Source organism: Cupressus sempervirens, chromosome 1 (assembly GCF_028749045.1).
Source record: "Cupressus sempervirens isolate cs-2001-9-10 chromosome 1, ASM2874904v1, whole genome shotgun sequence".
Lineage (NCBI taxonomy): Eukaryota > Viridiplantae > Streptophyta > Pinopsida > Cupressales > Cupressaceae > Cupressus > Cupressus sempervirens.
In genome coordinates this window covers 432,564,537-432,584,071 of record NC_143118.1, presented here as the reverse complement: position 1 = coordinate 432,584,071, position 19,535 = coordinate 432,564,537, and positions in this window count along the sequence as shown.

Below are 19,535 nucleotides of genomic sequence, written 5' to 3'. Positions count from 1 at the left end.
TTTTTAAAGAAATAAAGAGCATGAATATTTATTCTGATATTTTTTAAGGATTTTTGTTTAAAAAGTTCTAAGAATTTGTAAGATTTTTTAAATTTTTAAACAATTATAAATTGTTAACTTTAATTAGTGATTAAGTGATCAATCTCTACCAATTAAATTTAATTATAATTTCACTACCTATTTTTTAAAAAATATTTTGTATATTTAATATGAACTTTTTAAACTTAATACATTATTAGAATTATTTACTATTATATGATTTGTTAAAATTGAGTCTTATACATTTTCTTGATATAAAAGACAACAATTTTAATATAACCACTTTTTAAATTTATATTAAATGAATTAATTTTAATTACGCCGAGAGGCGTTCTATACAATCACAGCACAAATCTCCAGCACAGGAATATGCTAGATTCTCTGTAAATAAAAAAGAAATGGGAGCGGTTATACACTAATTTAATAAAAAATGATTTTACAAATGCATTTTCAATTTGCGTTTCCGTTTCGTTTCAATATTTCTTCTTCATTTTTCTTTATCCAACCGATGGAATGCAAACCGATTGGCAATCTTGTAACAGCAGGAAGCCATAAAGTCATTCCAAAACTTTAAATATGTTGGCCTTGTAGTATTCGAACATACACAAAGATATCCGACTTCTGCTTTGTTTTACAAATTCTCTTGACTTCCTTGCTCGGATACGACATCCTCAACAACTGAAATTATACATATTTGCATGCCATAATCCACTGCTTCCCATGGAAAAAGAGAGAAGAAATTGTGATTGATCACACTCTTCAGATCGCCAAGCGTGGGTGCCTTAAAGCTTGCTCAATCCGTCACACGTCGCGCTCAGATGATTTTCAGAGAAGCATCGGACAAAGGAGCTCTGAGGAAAGTAAATATGTGCGCTCTTCATCTTTCTTGCATTTACATCGCCACCAAACAACTCCACAAGATGAAGACAATGGAGGAATTAGTAGCATCTGTTTCAGAATCTCACACTATGCGCAAAAGTGAGATCTTTAGGGCAATGAAATTCATTCAACAGAATTCACCTGCGGTAGCATTTTCTACGGATTTATCAGTTGGATCTTCTTCTTCTTCGGTTGTTGAGGAGAAAGAAATCGATAAATTTGTCGACAGCAAGTCAGTTATGGCTCATCTGGATCACCTTTCACAGCTTCTGAAATCTTTGAACTCGGCGAACTGCGAGATGGTTGAATGTGCAGAGAAAATGGCATCCAAAGCGATTCAAATTTAGGGTTTTTAATTTGAGAGCCCTGCAGCGCACTCAGGCTACAACTTTGCTATGGATTTTCTCGCATTTTGTTGAGAATAAAGAAGTGGTAGACATGAATCTGGTGGCTCATTACTCCACTGGAAAATACATGATCCGTAGCGCTTTCAATGAATTGGCTCTGTATTTGCAGTCTCTGTTCCCACAATATTTCATTTCTGGAGATCGTTTGGAAAAGATATATGATTCTTCCGGCGGATCTCGCCATTAGCAAGCCTGAAATGGAGAAAAATATGTTTATTTGGAGCAAAATTTGATTTCTGGAATCTTTTGGAGAAGCTTCATGGTTCTGACACGCAGATCCCGCCATTAATGAAGCCTAAATTGATTTTTTTTGTATTTATTTGAGATTTTTTTAATGTTATTAGATTTTCAATTTTTTTCCTGTGCATCTTTGCTTAATTCTTTGTTTAGCGTTTGAATTCTTAAAGAGTATAATGGTAGAAATATTTTCATCATGGATAATACTGAATTACAATGCTTTCATAGTTGGACCAAGACGTGCCTTGACTTCTCTACGCGTTTGTTAGAGAAAAATTTTAATTCGTTTCTTGGAGATTTAAGTCTCTACGTGGCTAGCTATTAGAAACTATAAATTTGATCAAAAAAAGTTTTTAAAAAAAAAATATTTTATTATATTTATTATATTTGATAAGAAGTCATTTCATGCACAAGATCTCAACTTCCACATGAACAAAAGTTTCTAGAAAAATTACAGTCAAATAAATCTTTAGGAAAGAGAAAATAGTAGTCAATGGAAGATAAGACTCAATATAAGAAAATAGTTGTCAATAAAAGATAAGACTCTACATAAGTTAAGAGGATCACAAATAATTTTTTTAAAAAAGAAATTAAATGCATAGGAAAGGTAGAAATTATACACACCATAGAAGGGAAAATATCAGCCAACTCACACACTTAATAGCAGCTAGTGGCTAACTAGCCGACTGAATTAATTATATTTAAAAAATTAAATTAAATGAAAGAAAGGAAAAACATGGCAATGCAATTTTTAAATTAATTAAAAAATAACATTAACCCTCACCCTAACCCTAACCATAACCATAACTCTAACCCTAACCTTAACCATGACCATAACTCTAACCCTAACCTTAACCATAAACATAACTCTAATCCGAACCTTAGCCATAACTCTAACAATAACCATAACCATAACTCTAGCCCTAACCTTAACCATAACTCAAACCCTAACCCTAACTCCAACCCTAACCCTAAGGCTAACCGTAACCCTTATTCTATCCCTAAGGTTAACATTAACTATAATGGTAACTTTGTCCCTAGCCATATATCTATGTTTGACTATAGCATTTTACATTACAATATGCCAAAAATAAAATTACTTTTTTTAAATCTAAATTAAACTCCATAAATTAAATTAAAAAAATGTTTTCAAGCATAATCTTATAGTAACTTTACACAACTCTAATTAAAATTAATTAACAATTTTATAATAACCTTATCAAAATATAAATAAAAAGTAAATGTTTTTCCTATTGCGCCATGACTGCCACTAGCTTTTATATATATATATATATATATATATATATATATATATATATATATATATATATATATATATATATATATTACGCCGAGAGTAATCATTCTCGAGGCACCTATTTTAATTTAATCCCAAGGTTATTTTAATATAACCACTTTTTAAATTTATATTAAATGAATTAATTTCAATTACTACTAGGTCATAGAAACTAGACCATAATCCTCTATGCCCATATTTGCAACAATAACAAGCAATTTCTAACTTTCCTCAATTTGTAATATTAAGTCAATATTTTAAATTTATGTACATTACAATGCACCATTAACATAGTACTACTCTAGCTTGAGCATGCTCAACTACCTTCAACAAGTGTTGTGCCTTATAAACCATTCATTAGAAAGCCCCTTAAGCTCATCAATTGATAAGTAGGAGATATTTTCCACATGAGATATTTGACTTGCTATGGAAAATATCTTTGGTAGCCACTATGTGACACTTGTTTAGATTTATCACTCCATAAAATTTAGGAGAATTTATTTTAGTGAAGTATCTTACTAATATTTCAAATCATATTTAATGTTCTAAAAAATATGAAATAAATACAAATGCTTACAAATATTAGTAACATTAAGGCAAAATGATGTCTACGAAAAAATGAATACAATCTATAAAGTCTAAGTTATTTATTTGTTCATTCTCCAAGATAATATTTCAATAGATTTAATTATTTTAATTTCCATAAAATACAACTTTTCTAAATGTTTATGGAAAATTAATGAGTGCATAAAGTTTATTTTAGCGAAATATCTTACTTGTACCATTGGACATTTCAAAACACATTTAATGTTTAAAGTAGAAATATTTGATAAATTTAAAGAACTAGAAAAATTAAATTATTCATTTGACAAAAAAATTCAATATAATTCTCAAACAAATGTCAAGATTTACATTTATTAGATTTGTTATGTTTAGTTTATACATGTCTTATCATAAGAAACTTTGTTTCTTGATTTGATTGTGTGTGTGTTTTATAACATGAATGTTTCGGATCACACTCTGTGATCCATCATCAAGATGAAGAAGCAATAATAGAATAGAAAAATGTGATTTTGATGATGGATTATAGAGCTGATCCAAAATGTTGATGCTAAAAATAATATACACAATCAAATCCAAAAACAAAATCCTTATTTCAAATGGATTGTGGAAGTTTGATAATGTTATGTCTTATTAAACAATGGTAGATATTATTTTATTGTAGGACATATCTTATCATATAGTGGTGGATATTATTTTATTTTATTTTTGACTTGTCTTATCATATGGTACAATAAAATAAAAATTAATATCAAAAAAATCAATATATATCAAAACTATATTGATTCAAAAAAGTTGTTAGAAAATAAAGTCTTGTGATTGAACAAGTAAATAAAAAAATTGGATTGCACTGAATGCTATAGTATTATAGTATCCTAACAACAACAAGAACTAACAAGAGCTATGTGCAGCTACAGTCCCTGCCATTTGCAATGCAATATTATTTTGTTCATGTTGTCTTGCCATTTGTAATGCAAAATTATTTAATATTATTTTATTCATGTTGTGTTTTTTTCTATTAGATATAAGAGTTTCAGAAAATACAAAGCAACCAAAGTACCACCATGAATAACAACAAGGAGGCCAAGCCTTACCACAAAAGAACAGTATCAGTTGTACAACATAACAAAAAGAGGACAAGAAGGACTATCTAACTAAGAACATCATAGTAATTGACGACCCAAGTAGTCCAACCTAAGGGACCCTCCATCCAAATGATACTTTTACATTCTTGAATCCGCATCAGCTTGAATAATTCTTCTTTTCTAGCATTCACTTTCTTTCTGATTTATCTGTTCAGTCTATTGAAAGCTTGCTCAAAAGCTTGTAGATAATCTAGGGTTCTACGCCATTGGTATCCATGCTTCAGCTCATAGTAGAAAAAAGTAGCATGCCTATCATGAAGGAACCTTCTCATCTTGTCCCGATCGATCAACATAGTAGCTTGCACCTGCAAAGAAATTTTAAAATAAGTGAGTTTTTGAAAAAAATTAGTAAGATCCCTCGGCTTACCTTGGTATCTTTCCTCGTTCTTGCACTTCTAGATCTGCCAGAGAATGTTAGACGACAATATATTCCAAAATAAATTGGTATCTTTAGGAAGACCATTAATATGAGCAGTGATAATATCAAAAATATTAACATCAATAGGATAAACAATGCCAAACATTCTCCATATTTCTTTAGCAAAAGTATAGTCTAAAAGAATATGTCTACCAGTTTCAAGAACTCTGCATAAATTACAAATATCAAAATTAGATAAATCTCTCTTGATAGGTAGCTTGTCCAACATGACTAACCATCTGAAGCATCTAATTTTAGGCTCAATAGAAATATTTGATAAATTTAAAGAACTAGAAAAAGTAACTTATTCATTTGAGAAAAAAAAAAATCAATATAATTCTCAAACAAATGTCAAGATTTACATTTATTAGATTTGTTATGTTTAGTTTATACATGTCCTATCATAAGAAACTTTTTTTCTCGATTTGATTGTGTGTGTGTTTTATAACATCAATGTTTCGGATCACACTCTGTGATCCATCATCAAGATGAAGAAGCAATAATAGAATAGAAAAATGTGATTTTGATGATGGATTATAGAGCTGATCCAAAATGTTGATGCTAAAAATAATATACACAATCAAATCCAAAAACAAAATTCTTATTTCAAATGGATTGTGGAAGTTTGATAATGTTATGTCTTATTAAACAATGGTAGATATTATTTTATTGTAGGACATAGCTTATCATATAGTGGTGGATATTATTTTATTTTATTTTTGACTTGTCTTATCATATGGTACAATAAAATAAAAATTAATATTAAAAAATCAATATATATCAAAACTATATGGATTCAAAAAAGTTGTTAAAAAATAAAGTCTTGTGATTGAACAAGTAAATAAAAAAATTGTATTACACTGAATGCTATAGTATTATAGTATCCTACCAACAACAAGAACTAACAAGAGTTGTGTGCAACTGCAGTCCTTGCCATTTGCAATGCAATATTATTTTGTTCATGTTGTCTTTTTTTCTATTAGATATAAGAGTTTTAGAAAATAAAAAGCAACCAAAGTACCACCATGAATAACAACAAGGAGGCCAAGCCTCACCACGGAAGAACAGTATTAGTTGTACAACATAACAAAAAGAGGAGAAGAAGGACTATCTAAATTAGAACATCATAGTAATTGACCACCCAAGCAATCCAACCTAAGGGACCCTCCATCCAAATGATACTTTTACGTTCTTGAATCTGCATCAGCTTGAATAATTCTTCTTTTCTAACATTCACTTTCTTTCTGATTTCTTTGTTCAGCCTATTGAAAGCTTGCTCAAAAGCTTGCAGATCATCTAGGGTTCTACGCCATTGGTATCCATGCTTCAACTCATAGTAGAAAAAAGTAGCATACCCATCATGAAGGAACCTTCTCATCTTGTCCCGCTTGATCAACATAGTAGCCTGCACCTGCAAAAAAATTTTAAAATACATGAGTTTTTGAAAAAACTCAGTAAGATCCCTCAGCTTACCTTGGTATCTTTCCTCGTTCCTGCCCTTCTAGATCTACCAGAGAATGTTAGATGACAATATATTCCAAAATAAATTGGTATATTTAGGAAGATCATTAATATGACTAGTGATAATATCAAGAATATTAACATCAATAGGATAAACAATGCCAAACATTCTCCATATTTCTTTAGCAAAAGTATAGCCTAAAAGAATATGTCTAATAGTTTCAAGAACTCTACATAAATTACAAATATCAAAATTAGATAAATCTCTCTTAATAGGCAGCTTGTCCAACATGACTAACCATCTAAAGCATCTAATTTTAGGCTCAATAGAATTCTTCCACAAGATATCAAAGTATTTTTTCCAAACATCAACATCATAAGAAGAGTACCAAACAACATTGACATGATCAATAATATTAGTATTACAATCAAGGATTCTATATATATTCTTGGGCTTAAGTAGATTTGTGACAACTCCACCAGCCCAGTTACATTTAAGGTACCTATGAGAATCAACATGGCATATAGTGGGAAGACCATTAACAACTTGCACAATCATGTTATAAGTTCTTTTATGGGAATCAGGGATATCATATTTATTTTAAAGCTCATCTCAAGGAGTGATTTGATTCTACTCAAAGAGGTCTATGAACTATTTAATACCTTTCTTAGCCCATAGTCTAGCAGAACACCCTTGGGTAAAGGCCAAAGGTTTGATTCCACCAAATGGATATTTCACCATGGAGTTGATTATTACAATGAAAATCTTTATTAGTGATGAATTTCCTAACATGGTACCAAGCCTTCCAAATAGATCTGAAAATCGTGGAACTTTGGACCATGACAGGAAAATTACCAATAATGAGGTTGCAAGAGGGGAGATTAGTCCAAGATTTGGCTTTCTTAGGCACACCCCTCTCAATGTTGTTTCTAACCAACACTTTCCAAGGACAGTCACCCTCCATGGATTGAAAAATCCATTTGGAAGACAAGGCTATACCCTGAATTCTTAAATCCTTCAGCCCAAGTCCCCCAAGGGCCTTGTCAATGAAGCACCAAGCCCACTTAACAGAATGAATTTTATTATTACCTTTGCCATCAGACGAAAGAAATTGTCTGATGAACTTGTATTATCTTTGTCTTGTATTTGATTGGGAGTGTATTGTCTTTGACTTGTATTTGATAGGGAGTGAATATTGTCCTCTAACTTGTATTTGATAGGGAGTGAATAAGTATTTGATAGGGAGGGAATAAGTTTGATGAAATTTCCCACAAGTGGAAAAAATGACTTGGGAATAAAATTGTGGCAAGTTTGCGAGGCCTAGCATTTGACAACACCTCCAATATTTTGCAGTAAGTGTGTATGACACAAAAATGGAGTGTTTCCTTGAGGCGAAGCATTCCAACTTATAATCAAAGTTTCCATGATGAGAGACCCATCCATTGTATTTATAGATTTTAAATGGCATATCATCCCCAAGCTTACAAGAAGAACAATTCTTGTCACTATCTTACAAGAATGGTTAATCTTTTCACTATTGAGAATAGTGATGCTAACCCAACTTAACATCTAGTTCTCTCCACTATATATTTTCCATGCAAATTTCTATGCATTGTTTTTGTTTATCATGCAACAGGTAGACACATTATTGCATATTGTTCCCAAGTGCTAGGTATTGTTTCAGTACAATTTGGGTCTGTTCAAAGGAATTAAGTTATGATTGATGAGTATAAAGGTTGTAAATTCTATAAAGAAAGGGTGCATGCAGCTAGAATGTAATCAGATTTCGAAGTCAATAAAAGATAGTGTACTTGTGTTCTCTATTTTTTCTATTTCTCTATTATTTGCACTATTTCAGATTCTACGCTCACTATCAAAATAATGATCAATCAACAAATAAAAGATATCCATCGTATCATATGCTTGTAGGCTTGTAAAAGAAAAAAGTGATAAGGAAAGCTAGGCACATTTTTTATTTGGAGAATTGTATTGCCAATTTATTTTCTCTCAACTTCAACAATATTCATGTCTATAAAATTTCTTAAGGAATCTGTGACAAAGAAAAAATTCACTTCTTTATCCCTTCATATTGTAACATTAGTTATAATATGAAAAACGTTCTCTAGAAAAATGCGTGTGATAAGCACCCTGACCCTATCAGTAATACAGAGCTTAAGGTGTAGCCCCATTCGAAGATGTTTAAATTGATACACATATTTAAAATGTTCACTATACATAATCTACATAGTAGAAACTTAGATACAAATAAATTAAGCATATTGAAATAAATATATAAAATTGGCTTCACTACGATACTCTTCATTCTATTGAAACCTCGAAACATTTAATTACCTATTTTTTTCACTTTGAGTGACTAGGTTACATTTTTCCATGTGACAGACATAACATTCCTACAATTTCATTAGGAAATGAGATTTAAAAAAAGCGAAGGCCCCTAGCGGCAAAATGAATCCATCTTTTGACATAAGGATTATGAATTAACAAGCAATAAATATAAATAATCACTATGAATTGAAAATTTGTTCATACTAACTGCATAGCTAGATTACAAACCAAAAGCAAGGCAAAGAAATGACTAAAACCGTGACATATTATTTGGATGCTAGTTGAATACCAATATTCAACATCAAGTATTGCTTGTTTATAGGGATCCTTCTAACAACATCAAAGTTTTAGAGCAACACAATTTTTCTTGCTTAGTAGGATCATTCTATTAGAAAATTGATGTGCTTCTTACTGAGTTTTGGAGGAAGTGGAAAGAATATGATTCAAGGGATCTCTCAAATTATGCACTAATCTTGACACTAGATGATGTAAGTGAAGGGCAATATTCAGCTATGGTTGGAACAACACATTTGATATGCATATCTATTTTTTCTAGGTCCCGATTTGGGGTGGACATATTTTATACTCCTTATTGAGCCTTATATTGCTATGATCATTGGCAAAGTCACCTTTTTTTTGACATAGTAGGAGGTGTCATTAGTTAGTTGAAGTCGACATACCATTTTTTACTTATCTTGTCAATCAATATGCCATGATTCTAACTTTGTGGTTCCTTCCAGTTCTGTGCCAAATGACAATTAGAAATTTACAATTACTTTCCAAGAGCAAGTATATCATTATTAAAATTTTGAAGAAGCTAAGGCGCTTAGTTGTCTCTAAGTAATACATTCAATGAAAATCAGCTTTGAGATATCATATAGCAATGGCAAGTTTCTACGTCTAGCATTAATTATAATGCCAATGGCAACTTTCTATAACTAGATATGAATATATGCATGCAAATATTATAATGGAAATAGCAAAATTTATGTAAGTAGATATGAATATTTGTATGCAGCAATTAAGATATCATATTCTGAACTAGAAAAAGGAAATTGGTACTGAATTTGTACTACATTCCTCTTGAGGCTTTAAAACATAAATAAGTTTGGTATGAAGTTCCATTTTTTTTCAATTTATTATCCTTTATTTTAGAAAGAAAAATGGAATGAAATGGTTGTGATTAAATCCACAATTAGCTAGTTGCATCAGTATGTAGACAACTATTGAAAGTTGATATTCATTTAATATAAAAGAAAAGAAAAAGAGAAATAATGATTTGTTCACAAAAGCACTCTAGTAATTTGTTTGTAAATGCATATACTAAGAGATAAATTCATTTGTTTTCTTGCTTGTTCAAGATAAGATAAAAAGTATAAAGGAAATAATGTAAGAAAATATTTTTGGCACACTCTACTTTTGTTTTTAAAGGAAAAAACATTGCTCTTGAAAAAGAAATCCCTTTGAATGTGTTACAATAAATTCAACAAGAAACATTAGATTTTTTTTTAGTTACCTTCTGTTAAGGCAATAATGTAAGACATTTGTCACCCAAAGGGACACATTACCTGTTACAATTTATGCACATCTTGTGAGGAAATCTAATAAATGTTCAACTAGGACCCACCGAGAAATTTATCCTAGCGTATCTAGTACAGTGCAACAAACTTGATACAAAAGTTGCCCAAGGATTTTATTTTGGCAAAATGAAATAGAGTTGTTCCAAAATAAACACTTACATTTTCACAAATTACAATTGAATCTATTGTGGAAGACATAAAAAATGGGCTAAGATAGGATTTTATGATTCATCATTAATGTCATGTTCTCTACTTATATTTGAAACTTCAACTTGTTTAATGCATCCATTGGTTAGTAACCCAACCAACTATTTTGTTGTTGTGCCAATGGTTGGACCCCAACAAATAAACTCTTCCTAGTATCAAAAGCCTCACTTTCAGACAAGGATCTCACCTTAGTTGTCTCTATTGTATTACACTTTATGCTCCCAATGGGTAGCCATTCTTTTAGAATTCAATCACCCTGCAACCAAATAACTTATATGCCATGGCCCTCTATTCGAACAGAGAAAGTCAAGATTTTTGCATGAAAATTTAAAATTGCATTAGCATTCTATACGATTTTTAAGAAAAGCAAAGAGATGAGGGAAAACATTGTAAAATTTGGTTTTTACCCTTGGAAAATATTCGCTACGCATATTACTTACAGAGAAAAAATGTTCGCAAAGATAAATCCCATTATCATTTCACATTACTTACAAAGAAAACTTGTTCGCAAAGATAAAGATCATTGTTGTTTCAACTGATCTGTTGGCAATTGTGTACACTAAGGAATTAGATATTATCCCAATCGCTCTCACAATTTTTTGGGCTAACATACCATTTCAAACTAACCTATTTTCTCTTCATTCATTTTCCCTACACCACAAACACCTTTGTGGATCTCTGTATTGGGCTATGCAACTTCATTCAGGGGATTCTTTCTACTATAAATAATGGGAACTATGTTGGATTTCATCTGTTTCATTTAACATAGATAGAATTAAGATCAATTATGAAACATCTATGGGTCTTCACAATGGATAAGTAGGCGATCCACATAATGCAATCTGTGGTGTTGAACTTGCGCCAGTTTGCAGGTGCATGCATAAGACACTTGGAGAGAACTATAGAAAATATCATCCATGTGACCTGCTTTTAAAATGTCATTTGCCCAATCTCAACATCATTTGACCTAATTTTTTGTGAAATTTTGTAAGGGAAAAATGAAAATACTATCCAGAAAAATTGATACAGCCAATAGGAAAAAGGAAAGTAAAATATGAAAAAATCATTTTAATAAATAAATTTCTTAAACCATAGTATAAACTGAGATTACAATAACAAGTTAATATCAAAAAAGCTACCAATAACTATAGTCTCCTGCCTTAATAGTAGGGACTAATAAAATTGTAGACCAATGATAAAAAGATAAGTAAAGGGAAACTGTGTGAAATATTTAAATAAAGTAAAGAATTGAAAATTAAAGGCAACTAGAGGGTTTTAAGCATCAAGAACTTGAGTCAAAAACAAGAACATTACACCTTTATAAAAGTGTCACAATTGGTTGTGTTTTATTCAAGAATTTATTTACTTGCACACATGAGAATTATGAATAAATAATCATTTATTTATTTATGTGAGAATAATAAATAGTTTAATTAAATAAATATAATTTATTTAACTAAGAGTGAAGATTTGATATAATTATTACATAAATGTAATAACAATAAAAGGGGGAATGTTAATTAATTAATATGCTTCAATAATTAATTATAATAAGATAGGGTATAATTTGACCATGTTAGTTATTTAATTATATTATAGCTGAATAATTATTAAAATTGCTTAGTTATAAAATTACAAAGATATGATGATTTTGAATTTAGATTATAGTAGAAAGACAAAATTTAATTAAATAACAAAGATTATTTAATAAATTAAAATGAATTTTAGTAAATTCATTGTACTAATGTGATTGGCCATTTTAAAATGTCTACAAGTACAAGGGGAAGGAATTAAGAGCAAGTGTACCTAGAAATCAAAAAGAGGAAATGATACTTTGAAACTAAATTTGACTATCATCAAAATCTAAAATCCTTTTATAATTCTAGATCTAGAAGGCAGAGACTTGATTCTTTCTATCTTGAAATTTCATTGAAAAGAGTTAGGGATAAATCAAATTTTGAGGGACAAGTCAACTTTACACTTGTTCCTAGTAAATAATGATGAAACTTTCTTAGTTTTTTATATTGTGCCTACACTAATTAGATCCAAAATCATAGCTCTATTACTTATTCTTGTACATAGTAATGGCTAGATCTAGACAATCAAGTATTCCATACCATGTAGATGTGTTTACTTCTTTAAATATGCTCAAGTATGTTGATGCAATAACTTTGAATAAACTAAAAAAACCAAAAGCAAATCATGATATTACAAAACCTCATGTAGTACATATTTTAATTTGACACAATACTTGATTGGGAAAGAGAGAGAATAATGAAGCTTGATAGATGAATGTGGATCTTCTTACTTGATAGAAAAAAACCTTTGTTTAGCCTTTGATGGGTAAAAAAAATAGATCTATCGAAGGGGACATGTTGCTTGTATGATAGGAATGAAGACTTAAATGCTTGATGACTCTTTACAACTTCCTTGCATTTTAATACTTGATTTTTGTGAAGACTTGGCTATGATGGATTCTCTTCACAATGATAGATAGTATCTTACACTTGAATGAATAATAGATGCATACACATGGATGTCTTCTTGATGGATGGATCAAATGAGAGGAAACTACATCCTTTTATACTAAACTATCTCCCTTTTAGGGCTCAAATTCTTTTTTGGGATGACCATATATATAAACCTTGGAGTAAAGTATTTCCATTAGGCTACACACAAAATTTTGGCCAAAAAACCAAGGAAAGTTGGCCAGTGAACTTTTCCTAGGAAAAATGAGTTCAAATTTAATGGGGATGTTAGGAAGCTAAAAATAAGTTCTTGTGAGGTTGAGATAAATTCTAAAATCCAAAAATAAAGAAATAGGTCTTAGGTGAGGAAATGAATTATGGTATTGAATGGAAAATGGAAAATAATGCCTAAAAGTGAGAGCCAACCTCAAGTTAAAGATAAATTGGAGGAGTACCTGTATATGAATAAAGTGTGCATTTATGTGAAATATGAGGTCCTACCATTGTAAACACACTAAAGTAGGAACAAAATGATCCCACAATGAGCACAAGTTAAGTACTTACTAATTGGGATGATACAATTACTTCAATCTGTATATCATATTCAGAAAACATATCCATTCCTTTATCCTTTTGATTTAAAAATTTGTTGGTAAACCCTAATCCTTCCTTATATTTTGATTTTTTCGCATGGTTGATAGTTGATCCACAATTTTACTACTTTTGCATGCCTTTGCTTCAAACATCAATTTCTTCAATTCTTATTGTAAATTTTCATTTTGTTTTGAAGTCTTCTCGATAATATCCTTGAAAATTTCTTCATCCTCTTTCCATTCTTCCATTGTAGTTTATAGTTCTATTTTAGCCATTCAAGCACTTCTAATCTTATATTATAATTCATCTTTGATAAATTCTTATCTTTGAATCTTTTTATTCAACTTCTTAAGGTATAATACCCTTTTTTATTCCTTTAGTTCATCTTTTGAATCTGCATCATTTTCCTTAGATTTCTTTAGATTCTCAACTTTATCTTTAGAATCCTTCAATTGTTCTATTTTTTTTTCTAGATATACGAATTTTTCTTTAGTTCCTTTAATTCATGACTAACTTCCTTATGTCTTTCATTAAAATTTCAGATCTAATCTCTTAGCGTTGTGATACAAGCATCTTCTTCCTTCAAGTTCTCCTTCAATTCCTCATTTTATGATTGAATATTTTTAGTGTCACTCATCATGATTTTTAATATTCATTAAAATACCATTTGTAATACCCCAAAATTGGCTCATTGCCATCTCAACCAATTCTGATCTATTTCTGATCAATCTTAAAGTCCTATTCCATTAGGCAAATTCTTATTTGACTACTCGCTACTTGACTTAATTGTCAAATGTAGAAAACCCTAATCGGCATTCATCATGCTTATTATTTAATTCCTATAATATTTACTCATATTAGTCACATTAAACCTATTGATTAATATTTAATTTAATTACTAAGTATTTATACTTTAATTAAATTAAATTATATCTTAAGGCTAATGTACTATGGAATTAAATTTATTTAATTTAATAAATATGCCTATCTTGATTAATTAAATATAATTATTTAATTAAATGGAAACGGTATTTCTAATTAATTAAAGAAAATTATTTAATTAAATGGAAGGCTATTCTTTAATTAATTAAACAAAGTTATTTAATTAAATAGGAGTAATTCCTAATTAATTAAATATAGTTATTTAATTAAATAAGAAAGTGTCTCTAATTAATTAAATGAAATTATTTAATTAAATAGAAAAGGTAATTATGAGAGTATATCTCATTTTATTAAATTAAATATCTCACCAAAATCTCTCTTCAGTTCAAAAAGAGAAATTTTCAGTCCACTATTGATAAAAAATGAATTAAATAAGTTAACTCCTTATCCTACTCAAATTAAATCAGTTAATTCCTTATTCTACTCAAATTAAATCAATTAACTCCCTTTAATTTGGGAATCTTCCTTTATGATTGAACTTCATCTTCAATCCTGATCGTTGATTGAAATCAATCTCAACCGTTGATGGATTCCTGGAAAGTCTATTTAAGAGACCCTCATCTCTTCATTTTGGAAGAGGATGAATTTGGAATTTGCATCGAATTGCTGTTGGAATTCATACCCACATTTGCTCACATTTTCTCATATTTTACATACATTTGCATCCTTAGCTTAATTTCATTTAGCATAATATGCATATGATTAATCTAGTTTCCTTTACTTATTCTTAGATTAGAATGCATTTCTCATTCTAGATTAATCTGCATAATCATATATAGATTAATTTTATTTCTTAAATCCTTCGTTCTTAGAGGGTCTGGTTGCTTAACACCTCAAATCTGAGGATATCTAACAAGCAAAATTCTTTTAGATAGAAGGCAATAGGTCGCCTTGCCAGCTGATTTTCGGATGAACAATTCAATATTCGTTCCGAGATGAATCTGCATACAATGACCGTGTTGAAGTGTGTGTGTGTTAACAGAGGCCGCATATTCATGCATACATTTCTAGCGCCCACCGTGGGGCTGAGAAATCAATTTTCTGGCCTCATTCTTTTTGTTTTGCATTTTAGGTTTTTATTTATATCCTGTTTTGTAGGTTTGTCTTATTGCAGGTTTGAAGACACTTCGAGAAGGCATCCAAAAATGATGAGAAAATGAGCATTTGAGAAACCTCTTCCTCTTCTCCTCTTAATCTTCTTCTATTTCTCTTCTTCTTCTTTTTCTTCCTTCTCATGTTCTAAAGTTTATTAAAAATATATATATATTTGATCATAATTCTTTTTTTTTATCCTTTTTATGATTTTTCATAAAAATCATAAAAAGTAGACCAACTTGATGAATTTTGGTCTAAAATTTTTACTGAAGGTTCTAGACAATAGGGAAAAATCACATGCAAAATTTTAGATTTTTCTGATTAAAGCTTTATTATATATATATTTTTAATGATTTTTTCATATGCGAATTATTTGAGTTAGTAAAATAACACTTTTTGATCTGACTTTTTTTTCTGCAGATTCACGACAATGTCTGCGTGTACACAAAACATTGTAGAATTTTTGGATCAAAAGTGGATTTTTAGTAATTCTTTAATAGTTTTTTCATTGAAAAATTAATTTACATAGCAATTCACCAAATTAAAATCTAAAATTTTTACTGAAAGTTTAGGATGATCTCTAGATATCGTAATAAAATATTTAGAGTTTTCAGATTTAAAATATATTTTTATTAATTCTTTTATGGTTTTCCATAAAAAATTAATTTATCAAATAGATCTCAACATTTTGATCTAAAATTTTTATTGCCAATTTGGGACACTTTCTATAGACTACAGTAAAAATTTCAGATTTTTTGGATCATAATTCTATTTTTAATAATTTTTTATGTGTTTTCATAAAAAAAAATTTATTAACTCATGATGCAAATCTTGGAATTTTAATCAATAATTTTTATTGTAGTTTTATTTTTTGGAAAACAGCAAGGAAGAAAGAAAGGCCATCCAAATATGACAAAAGAAAGCAAAAAATAAAATAAAAAATGCATCTCGCTTTTGCTAGCTTTGAAAGCAGCACAAAAATTGTTAAAAATTAGGTAAAATCTACTAAGTGCTTTGCAAGGATCACCAGGTAACCTTCCTCAGCTAATAACAATTCATTTGGATCTAAAACAAACATCTCTCGTGCCAAGCTTGTGTGTGTTTCCTTCCATGTTTTCATTTTACAACACATGCATAATTTGATACTAGGGTGTGATCTCTGTTAGTATTCATTTAGCAGGCTGAGGTACTAGTGATAGATTTAGATAACTATTTTGGGTTATTGAACTTGCTAAATTTGTTAGCCCCTTGTTTCACCCGATGGTTAAAAGATCAGCACCACGTTAAAGGGGAGGGGTCTACAGGAAAGAAGCATTAAATGCTCCACTAGGCAACCCTTTTGTGCTTTCTAGAATTCACTAGTTTCTGATTTGTGGACTTTTTTTGGCTTGTGTGAGGGGTTAAATGTTCCACATCTTTGGACTCACCTCGCATTATTTAAAGTTTTAAGTGTACCACCTTGTGCTCTTTGACTAACTTTGGATAGATTTTCTTTCGAGAATTAACATTTGTACACACATAGTAATTAGGCCCCATGAACACTATTCGTGGATCTTGAGAGAGTGGGTTCCTAGTGAAACTCCTCTCTACGATGGATTCCTTGTAGGTGGGGAGGATACTTTGAGCATCTTGTAGATAGATGAATCTTCAACTTGTTGATTGAGGCATCTTTTCTCCGGAGAGGTTGATAGATCACTGGGAGTTGATATCATAGATCTTTAAGAGATAATATTAGTTTAGCGTGTCAGATTAATCTGCATGCTTTGATTGAGATGAAAGTGTAAAGGTGTCAAAACCTTGGATTTGGAAGCTAAGTCCCCTTGTGGTACACTATTGTGAGTCGGTCACCTTTAGAGAGGGTTAACCATAGCAGACAATCCCTCTACAGGGAAAACTATGTTGACGAAACTTCGAGCGGTAATAGCCATTTTTGACGTGGTAGTGACAACCGCTATATAAATATCCTTGTGGAAGAAATCTCCATGGGTGTGGCTCATTGTGGGTTGTCAGATCTCTCCAGTAGCTCTTGAAGATTAAGTTCTCGGACTGTGTTGAAACCTCGGTGCACCAGGATTGGAGGTCACCCTTGTGAGTCATAAAAGTTACATAGTCAAAACATTACTAAAAACCTTAGAGAGGCCAAACTTTTCACTTTCTAGGAATGTGTGTAATGATTGCAAAACTCTTTGAAAACATACACAAATAGCTCTCCTAGGGATTAGCACAAACTAAGTCACTTGATTGTTCATGTGAAAGGTTGCTTTTGCCCTTGCTCATTATTTTTAGACATGCTTGAAATCACCTGCTTGCTGTTCTACGTGCTTGTTTATCTGCCCAATTATTGAAACGATCAAAACTTGTCAAAACTTCTCGCCAAATCTAAGATCCTGTCTCGTGCGACCATTATAGATTCTCGTGCGAAACTCTGCTGAAACACTGCCAAAAACTTCTTAAAATTGGTCATTTCCTGCACTTCTTTGCATGACCTATAAAGGTTTTTCGTGCAAAATCTTGTGTCAGCATTACCAATTTGGGTCTGTTTTAGCTATCTACGGCTTGCATGCTATCTTTTTTTGCATCCTTCTGTTTCTCTGCCTAAAAACAGTCCCAAACAGTGGCATCCTACTTAGCTAATGACTTGCGATCCATACTTCAACTAGTCTTGTCTCTCAGTTATCTTGCTCTTGTCCTTTAGTGTTTTTTGTACCCTGTGTCATGATAGTCATAATCTTTGGTTGTTCTAGCCTTCAAATCAGACTATTTGTACCTTAGTATACTGCACTCTTATCTTGCTTTTCTGAGACTACGTTCTAGTTTGGTCCTTGTCTAAGCTTTTGCTTTTTGTCATTGTCTATGACTGTGGCAACTTGACTTATGTTCTAAAACTTGGCTGTCACTATTTGAAACATAGTACATCAAAATGGCTAATAACCAATGTGCTAAATCCAATATTCCTAGTGAGGAAGAAAAGCTACTTATTGCAAACATGAAGCAACAAATCCAATCAATGAGTGCTCAACTTCACAGACTAAAAGAAGAGGAAAACACGTCATTGAACAAATTCTCCTTGAGAGAAATTTTCTCTTCCTCCTATGACAACCAAAAATCACATTCTTGTGATCTTGAATCCAAGACATCTGAGAACACCTCACATACACCCAAGAAATCTAGAAATATCTTTGAAGAAAAACCTTGTGAACCTAAACCAAAGTGTGATTTCACACCTTTGGGAAAATCTTATGAATTAACCTTGGAAGAACTTCTTGAAGAAAAACTCATTACTTTACCTAAGCTCACTTTGGTGGGAGTTTCCTTTATGAGTAACTATTGTGTCTATCATAGACATAATTTACATAAAACTTCCCATTGTAAGGAGCTTAAAAACAAGATCCAAGATCTCTTTGACAATGGTATAATTCAAAAATCTAAGCTCTCAACTACTAAAGATTCTACTCTCAAGAAGGATCAACCTCATGAAACCATGTCTAGTAACAGTTCAAACACAACTTCTACTTCCTCCAACATACATCTAACTTCTAAATTGTCCAATCTTTCCAACACATATTCACCAAAAGAACTCACTACTCCCCTAGTTGACTATGTGTACCCTCAAGGAATACCTTTAAAGGAAACTCAAGCTAATCTTGACTTAGGTGCAAACCTCTCCCATACTACACAAAGCAAAGATCCAAAACCTCCATGTGTTGCTCCTCCTATTATCCCCAATCCAACTATTCCTCCATTGTCCCTTCAAGAGCCTATTATGGAGACTCTAGAAATATATTCGAATATAGATTCAAATACTCCCTCATCCTTGGATTTGGTTTCATGTCAAGAGGACTACTTAAATGATGAAGA